This window comes from Triticum dicoccoides, chromosome 6B (genome assembly GCF_002162155.2).
Source record: "Triticum dicoccoides isolate Atlit2015 ecotype Zavitan chromosome 6B, WEW_v2.0, whole genome shotgun sequence".
Lineage (NCBI taxonomy): Eukaryota > Viridiplantae > Streptophyta > Magnoliopsida > Poales > Poaceae > Triticum > Triticum dicoccoides.
The window spans coordinates 44,961,960-44,971,166 of NC_041391.1; the positions used below are offsets into that span (position 1 = coordinate 44,961,960).

General features: G+C 39.4%; 1 pseudogene; it reads left to right on the plus strand.

The window, feature by feature from the left end:
* The first annotated feature begins 2,032 nt into the window (after positions 1 to 2,032).
* On the plus strand, positions 2,033 to 6,944 carry LOC119320687 (annotated as a pseudogene).
* The last annotated feature ends 2,263 nt before the right edge of the window (positions 6,945 to 9,207 follow it).

Sequence of the window (9,207 nt, forward strand, 5' to 3'; positions counted from 1 at the left end):
AAATATTCATCAGTTTTACTACTGGAAACTAAGTGTATTACGATCAAACATAAACCCAGAATTAAGTTGTAAAAGTGGCTACCACATTTGCTACTAAACACAAAGCGTTTTACCATCAACTTTAATGCCATATTAAGTAGTAAAGAAATCAATAAGTTTTACTATACGTTACATTAGACATTTACTATCAATATATGATCATGCATCTGAGTAATGAAGTTAACTCGTTTTAATACATATCACACGGGCTATTAATATCAATATATGATCATACATCTATAGTAATGAAGTTAAGACTCTATACAAAATGCCGCATAGGCTATTACGACCAAATGTATCGAGGAGCACGAGGATGGGTGCTTGTTTTCAGGATGACTAGGTGCACCATACGGCCGGCATGTTTTCTGGTTGATTGGGTGCACCATAGGACCAGATTGCAGAATAAGGATTTTGCGCTCAAGTGCAGTTTAGCGCCACCATATAGTGAAACTAGCAAATATATAGGTAAAATGTATATATGTATGATTACAACCACATTAATTCAAATATCATGGATGATGGTGTAACTCAGATGACATTATTCACACTAAAATGTTGTTGTCTCTTGGGGGTACATCTGGAACATTCTCTTGATCTAGAACAACAGGCTACAAGTATGAGTGGATATACATAAGCGTGGGGCTATAATTTCAACCAAACCCATACACACACCCCACAAATAGACTCAACCCAATAGTCCCTCTCAACTTCTAACCCCCCCCCACCACCCTTATATGGGTGTTAAGTATCTATCATTACCATCATATTACAAGCTAAATTATATTGAGTCCTAACTCTTAGTCAGACAATCTACTACGTAATTCCCCAAGCTTATGTGATTTAATTCTACTAGCAAACATTCATGTGTGTTGCAACGAGAGAAAAAAGGCTGCCCCTAGTCGAGTAAGCATGGCTCAAGACTCCCACGGGTCTATATCCCCTATTTAAATATGGCGCCCTACCCGTGTCACTACTTATCCTTCTTTCCACCCTCACTTATAGAGAGCGTGGTGTCCACCCTAGCATAGTATGTCCAATGGTCAATCCCAAGGCGATGATCTCGGCCATCGCATGGCTCACCTTCATTGAACCGCAAAAGTTAAAGAGAATGTTGGGAACATCTTTCAATTTGTTAAAATACTAGCTTAAATATCATGGAGCACTAAGCAAAAAAAAATGCCCACTGAACTATTAGCCACAATAATTGCTTCTAAATTGATGTGGCAAAGACAATGAAGAAATAAGAGCAAAAAAAGAGAGTATTACTAAATTTCATGCACGCCAAATGAGACTGAAGAAGCAATATGCCCTTTAGTTATATACGCACAAAGGGATAGAGCCATTTAGAACTTTTTTGAATTATAAGCATCAACTTGTATGTTGTGCCACTTATAATTATCTGTTCTACCAATTGATCCACAATGAATTCACTAATGCTGGGAGCATGTATCATCACAATGGCTTTGTTTCTTTGTTTCTGAAGAGAGAGTTCATAACTCATAAATCGAACATCATTGACCCCACATGCAAAAGATTGGCTCATCATTCTTTAGGGACCCCTCCCTCTTTTCAATATCCTCGAGTGACAGAAGAAGCACTATGAGATGCAACCTAATCAACTATTAGATCTGGAGAATAAAACACTTTGCATCATATTTACTCAAGAACATGTAGGATGATCAAGAGCCAACCATGAACTTTTAATTTAATTTTGAAATCTTCAATGACAGATCAAAAGCAGATCATGAAATTGAAAAACCATCAATGAACGCCACCAGTCCACCTCGTCATTGGTTCTATCCACCTTGACCTCCGTGGCAAGACACTCATGAAACAGATGCGATGGCGTCCTATAACCTCGTCCTTCTTGATAGGGCACAACCACCGGGAGCGATCTGAGCGAGATTATGCCCCACTAATAGTACGTGTGCTATCGTGCCACGGGGCACAACATGGAAGTAATATACACTAGCACGTCTCCGGCACACTCACCATGGACCCCTTCCATGATGTGAGGCTTGCAAGCTTCACAGTCTGTTTCCTTCATCTCCTACTAGTACCTCTACCGCAATGGGATCGTTGATTCCGGCGAAATCCCACTCGATTCCTCCTGCGTAGAGCCTCCTCAACACCTCCGGCAGCCTCCTGGCCAGGTAGCACACACGATAGTACATGTAGAGGCGCTAACCTTTCTACAACACTTCCAACAAAGCCTTACCATACAACGATGGCGGCAAGCAGCCATATGCTGCAAATATACAATACTTCGGCTACACCCGCAAAATTTGCTCCAAAAAGGGTACCATGCATGACCTCAATCAAGTGGTTATTTTATATCGCTTTGTGCCAGAAACGCTGCTCCAAGAACTTCCTTAAAATAGGACACCCACGATACAACAACCAAGGTGCCTTTTAGGGCACCAATTTAAGGCTGTTGTTGCAGATGAACATTTTCTGGTGCCCTAAAATTCAATTTTTGGTGCCTCGAATTTTACTAGAACTGCTTTTTTGCACCCTATTATAGGGCTATGGTTGGATATTCTATGAGTTTTCTTAGGGTTTTTGAATTAGCTTCTCAATTTTTGAATTTCCCCCATTGTCCAGTCTCACTAGAAAGCACCAAGAGCAAGGAACTATGCCTTCTCTCTTCTTCCCTACCAGACATTCTCTTTTAGCTTACTTTAGCAAGAACAATTAACAACCAGGTTCAATGCAACTAGCACACCAAGCCTCTAAATCCATCATGTTCCTCCCTACCTCAAACACCAACCACCCCACCTACAAGAAGTTATCATTTGCCTTCTTTCAGCAACCAGCAAAAAAACTTCTCCTTCACTCCACTATAAGACAGCAGCATTAGCAGCCGAAAAACATATTCGGGAAACACAACTCTTCTCTACTTCCTTTCCATAGTACTCGCTACAATAACTGCTACCTCCAGTTGATACTATCTGTGGACACCTTGCCCATCTCTCCTTTCACCAACACAAATCAACAACACATACCTGCAGGTCCTTTTACTTGCATGCACTATCGACCGTCGTCTCGGATAAGCTATTGATTTCGAGCAGCCAGCCAGCCATATATCCGACTCTTGCTGCTACAGCCAGCACCCACGACCTACAATTCCTGCATGAGCCACGAGGAGGGGCCCCGGTTCCTGGTTGCACGCAAAAAGCTTCAATACCAATTTTCTGCGCCGCCCTGCGCTCCTGGCCACAAGCACCTCTTCTCTTTGCTCTACTCCACCACCACCGGAGGTTGTCCCCTGCTCTAGACTAGTTCCTCTTTGCTAAAGGCTATGCCTCTAATGCAGCTTCTCCCATGAAATTTCGCCCTCACTCCAGAAGCTCCACTAGCACCAGAACCTCTCTTCACCCACAACTATGACTACAAGCACCAGCTTTCCTCTCACCGCTAGCAATGGCTTTAGTTGTAACCTAGGTGTCATACCATGTCTTTTTTATAGGAACCATGCCATATTGTTTCTTGGGGGGAAATCTGTTACACTCTCTTGCTCTCTAGCTATAAACTACAGGTATGAGTAGATATACACAAGGGTGGGTCCTTGGGCCAAACCCATACACACACCCCACACATGCACTCAACCAACATATATCCTTACTAGGTTGTTGATTGGTAGAAGTTTGCACCGTGTTTCTAAGTTATGTAACTGTTTTACTACTCAATCCAGTCATATCTCCATTTCCTTACATAATAGGTGTTGAAGCCTTCAAGTTGAAGTGTAGGACGTGAGATGATCTTGGTCCTTTCGGCACCACTTTTCATAATTGTACTGGGAAAGCACATACATTTTCTATTGGTACTAATTAGTGGGTCATATTGTCCAAAAAGACATTGATAGCAAGAGGCCAATGAGGTCCAAACATGTCAAACTCCAACAAAACGGGTATTTCATCTATTGTATGAATTATAGAGGGTATTAACATGGTAATTATTTCGGGATTGAAACATTTCATTGTTACAACATATCCAGTACATATGATTTTGTTCTTTTTGTATGTAACATGAGTTTGCATATGTATTATAGATTTTTTGTACTGGTGGTCAAATAGTGTACATTTCCATATGTATATGTGGACTTTTGTTCAAGTCTATTTTCCTTTCCCTGCTCAAATATTCCTTGTATCATTTTTGAGAGGGAAATAGTGGAAAGATCCTACTATGCTTCTAGAAATTATTCTGGTGGAAAATGTACAATGGAGGGAGGCTAAAACATTCATAAATGGTAGGTGTGTTACCATCAAATATGATCATGCTATTGTGATTCCATTAGCTCTAGCATACAAGAAACCGTCCCAAACAAGCCTTTGTTTTTGTTCCTGGTTTTTCTTTCTTCTAATGTAGACACGACTTGCATACCTAAATTCCACTGTTGTTTCATCATCCACCAAAAGTTTTGTCTAAAGTCACATACAAAAGTAAGCGTGTTGCAGTCCTTCCTTAGAATATCTCTGTTATAGATCATGTCAAGTAAAAGCCAAAAAAGAGCCTATGTTTATGTTCAGAATATGGCTTTGATATCCATGACATAGGGGTGGGAGAAGCATCATGATTGGTTATAGTCTTGTAAAAAAATTACTGTAAAAAAAGAACCTTGCCCATACTGAATTTCTAGGAGCCATCATCATGAAAATAGCTTAATTTATCAAGAATAATAACAAGGTGATTGCATTGGGCATATGCCATGGATGATAGGGGCGAAACATATCATATATAGATTCATAGGTTAAGGCCTTCTGAATGGTGTTCTCGTTGTCAATAGTAAAATAATGCAATTGGGTGGATTTAGATTGCATAGGATGATCAGACCATGTGTGCTACCAAAACCAAACAGTGTCACATCTTCTAAAATCACATTTAGCCAAAGACTAAAATTGGTTCTATGGGGCCATACATTCTATCCACCAAAAGTAGCAATGCCAACCAAAGTGTTGTGGGGCATACATGTTACAGTAATGAGCTTGCAAGATGAAGTTCATCCAAGGTATGTTCTTTTTGTTAGGAACTTCATCAGTAGAGCAGAATTTTGCACTCTCAAAATGAAGTACCTCTACACCACATGACTCGGACCTACACGCAAGACCTCATTTGGTAAGACCTTTGCCCACCTAACAATATCTTTGCCTACATACAAGATCACATTTTTATCACTTTCTTACTGAAGGTCTGAAGCATAATTGATTGCTTTTTTTAAGTTAGAATTAATATAATTTGTCTTTGTATGGCAACACATGCATATCTTGGATTGACCAGATTTAATGATAATGTGATGTACATTATTATTTTCCACTACAATCATAAAGTAGGATCAAATATTTTTGCTTGAGAAACAAATATTTAGGTGTTTTGAATGGTGGAAGTTAGAATCATGTTGTTTCTGATTATAGCAATTCCATGTGTACTCTTTGCAGTGGGGAAAAATTCAAGATATTGTCTGTCTGAAAACCATAGAGATAAAAGGAAGAGGGAAATGGGGGGATTTGAAAAATCTCCTTAAGGATCTTCGTCACCCTCAAAATTGTTCAATAATGGTAAGATCACTTTCTTACATTATAGAACATTCATCCTTGTTCTTATGATTTGACATCTCCCCTTTTAGGATTATTTTACTTTTGTGCTGAAATGAGTTTGAAATTTTATTTTATATACCTAGATAACTATGTCTTTTGTAGTGTCAGTTTGCTTTCATCATAAGTTTTAATAATTATTGAAACATCACAGAAATAAGTATGAACTGATTTTTACTTGCAACCAATATCGTATTAGGTGATTTGCATGTTGTTAAATGTTGAGTCTTCGAGAAATGGCTTAGTGGGAATGAAGTAGGTAAGATTGACACTTGATTTTTCATTTATAGTCTTTAGAAGGTATGGACATTCAGAATATTATGTTTAAGCTATTTATGACACTGATGCAGGTTGCAAAGATGTTAAAAGTGAACAAAAGAATTGGTTTAGCAACAACATAAGAGGGTTCATGTATTATGTATGTCCTGGACACAAGTTCATAATAATAGTCCTCGAAAAATATGGTTTCAGGAAAGGTGCGTCAACATTCGATACAAACCAAGATTCATTAATCGGTTTTGTTGTACGGGACCAAAAGTCACGAGTAAACACAAGCAATGGAGAGGTAAGTATTGTGAAAATACAAGAAATTGGGGGCACTCGTGTGGAATAAAAAGAAGTGATATGTGTAAGCTTGTATTATCTATTAGTCCACATGCATGGAAATCTTATTCTCACGATGTCCTCCTCTAGTACTTGCTGATCATGGACGTCATCCTTCTCTTTTTTTCATATCAAAAATCATACCATCTTCATCCTCTTCATGTACTAGTAAATGATGGCCTATATTTTTGGTGTCCTCCTCTGGTACTAGCAGAGCAAGGCTCATATTGTTTGTATCCTCCGCCTGGCCTACTAGGTCACGACTTCCATGCTCAGCATCCTCCTCTTGAACCACCAGGTCAAGGATTACATCCTCGACATCCTGCTCAATCCTCATGCACCAGAATGTCAATACATCTTTCATTAGCTTCCTCCTAGTTCAAGAGGTCAAGGCTTCATTACCCATCGTGCTCCCAATTTCGCACTAGAATATTTCATGCCCTTAACATACCATGGAAACAACAGCGGTATTTCTCCTGGCCAGCAACATTGAATGTTTAGCGATGGCTTGAGACTGACTATGTTATTGCAGGTTCACAACACTTGAGGCAACCTAGCAGTTTTGCTCCTGGTCATTTGTGGCATAGAATGTCGTGCCCAAGGTCCGAGAATAATCATCCTAGTTTTGAAAGATCAGAAGGCTTCTCTGTCTATAGCTCCACATATTACTCTAGATTCAAAAATGGGCCAGGTAGCACGCCTCCCAACTAATGTCATTGATGAAATGCAACCTTGTCCCAAGAAACATTCTGAATGATTTATCTTAGACTGTTGTATTCAAAATTACAAGGAAGACACCATGACATGGGTTCTTGTTTCTATTTCCAATCGGGCCAATTAATCCCAATATCCATAGAACATAATTCCTGATCTGTACAATGATGCATATGACATTTCATAATCTCATGATAGCATGCATGTTTGCCAGGCATAACTATGTTCCAACCTTCATTGCTACATGTATCTTCACATTTCGTGACTGATGAGGTTATTATCTATTTTTCTGGATAGTCACTCAAGTTTTAGCTAGATTGAGTTATGCGTTAGTTTAATATTTCGCATTGCACTACTATGAAAAGGCATGCTAGTGGCGCACCAGTTTTGCCTACTAATGGCGCACTACTGGTGCGCCACTAGTATCACGCCATTGGAATTAAATTCTAATGGCGTGGCGCACCACGCAGTGCGCCATTAGAATGCCTCCCAGGGGGCCATATGTACCCATGTGCTTTGGCATACTAATGGCGCACCAGTGGGTGATGCGCCATTAGTGTGCTCTGGCTTACTAATGGCGCACTTGTTTGTGGTGCGCCACTAGTATGAATATTAGGGATTTTTTTCTGATATTTGCACAGGTTACAAAATATGTTACTGGACAGAATATGGACAGCACCACACAGCAACATCAGATTCATCAAATACCATAGAAGATCATCATCATACAACTTCTAACATTACAAGTCTCGAGCCCGCGAGTAGTGAGTTTGTCGAAAGTAATACTAATCCTAACAAGTACTACTAATCATCATCATACAACTTCTACTCGTTATTAATAACAAGTCATACGATCATCATCTTGATAGTCATCGAACCAACCCTAGCTACTTAATTGTTCTTAGCTCATGATCATCGGTATTAGGCAGGACCTAAATAGCCTATTTAAGGTAAAATAGCATAAAACAATATAGACCCTGACTCTCCATTATGAAGAATGGAGATCATCCTGTCTCCAATTCTTGCGCTTCGCTTCCTTTTGCTTCCAAGAAGCTCTTTACGATTGTCCATACATTTTTTCCATTCTTTGATTGTCATGTCTCCACTTCTTTTAGAAATCCGGTATGCACAGTTGAGATTCGTAGGACGACCTGGTTGTATGTTCAAAACATGAAGGCTACCGTGCGTATACATCAGATGAGGCACACAATCCTCTGGGATTCTCTGTTGAAAAACATAGTAATAACTACATAGTTAGCAATGATGTACTAATTTTAGAAGTATGCAAAAGATGCACGAATGTCGTAATAGTAGAAAATCTTACCAGGGTATCTCCATGGTAGTTACCGTAGTTCAACACGTGCACTAGTGGCACGTATTGACCATAATGTTGAGGAGTTTTACAATAGATATTGTAATTCTCAAGATCAGTACAAAATCCGACCAGATGATTTTTCTCCTGATAAGTTAACTCGGAGCCATCGGTGAAGTGGGTTTTGTCTACCATGTTCCGCACATTGTTTGAACAATCAAAATAAGTTGTCAAATATTTTGAAATGAACAATATAAATTAGTTAATAATTAACTATGTTTGAGAAACTCACATAGCGGTAGAACTGGAGGCGTATCAACAAGGACCCAAGTGTCCATATTGTCTTTGTCGATGTCAGGATCACCAAGATCCTTGGTGACAAGCATACCCTCATCAAAAACATACATCTTGCAAAATGCTTCCCAATTTTTGCAACCAAAATGGGTTACGCTCCCAGAATTATTAAGATTTACTTCAAAATCCACATCATGATGAGTCCTTAGATGAATTTTCTTTGTTTCATAATTTTCATGGTCTTCAAAACCCATCCTCTCCAAGACATAGCGCCTTGCATAGCATGGGATAGGCTAGTCGAATTATAAAAGATGATAAGTACACATTGAAATATATAATTGAAGACGTGCTTAATTATGAAAAAACACTTATCGTCGTTGCGTACCATTTCAACATCGAAGATCTCCTTGAGCTTAATGCTGAAGCGTCGATCTTCGTCCAGCTCAATGAATCTGTCGCACTGACCTCGGTCGTTGTGGCACCAGTCGCACTCCCCCGGGAGACTTTCATCGTCCGATTATGACATTTCCTATGTTCATAATTCAAAACTACATCATCTTTGTTGGGTCCAATAAGATAATCCACAATGTTAGGATGAGTGGTGCCTCTTTCAGATTAGGGTTTATCGATGACGAGCAATTGACATTAGTAATA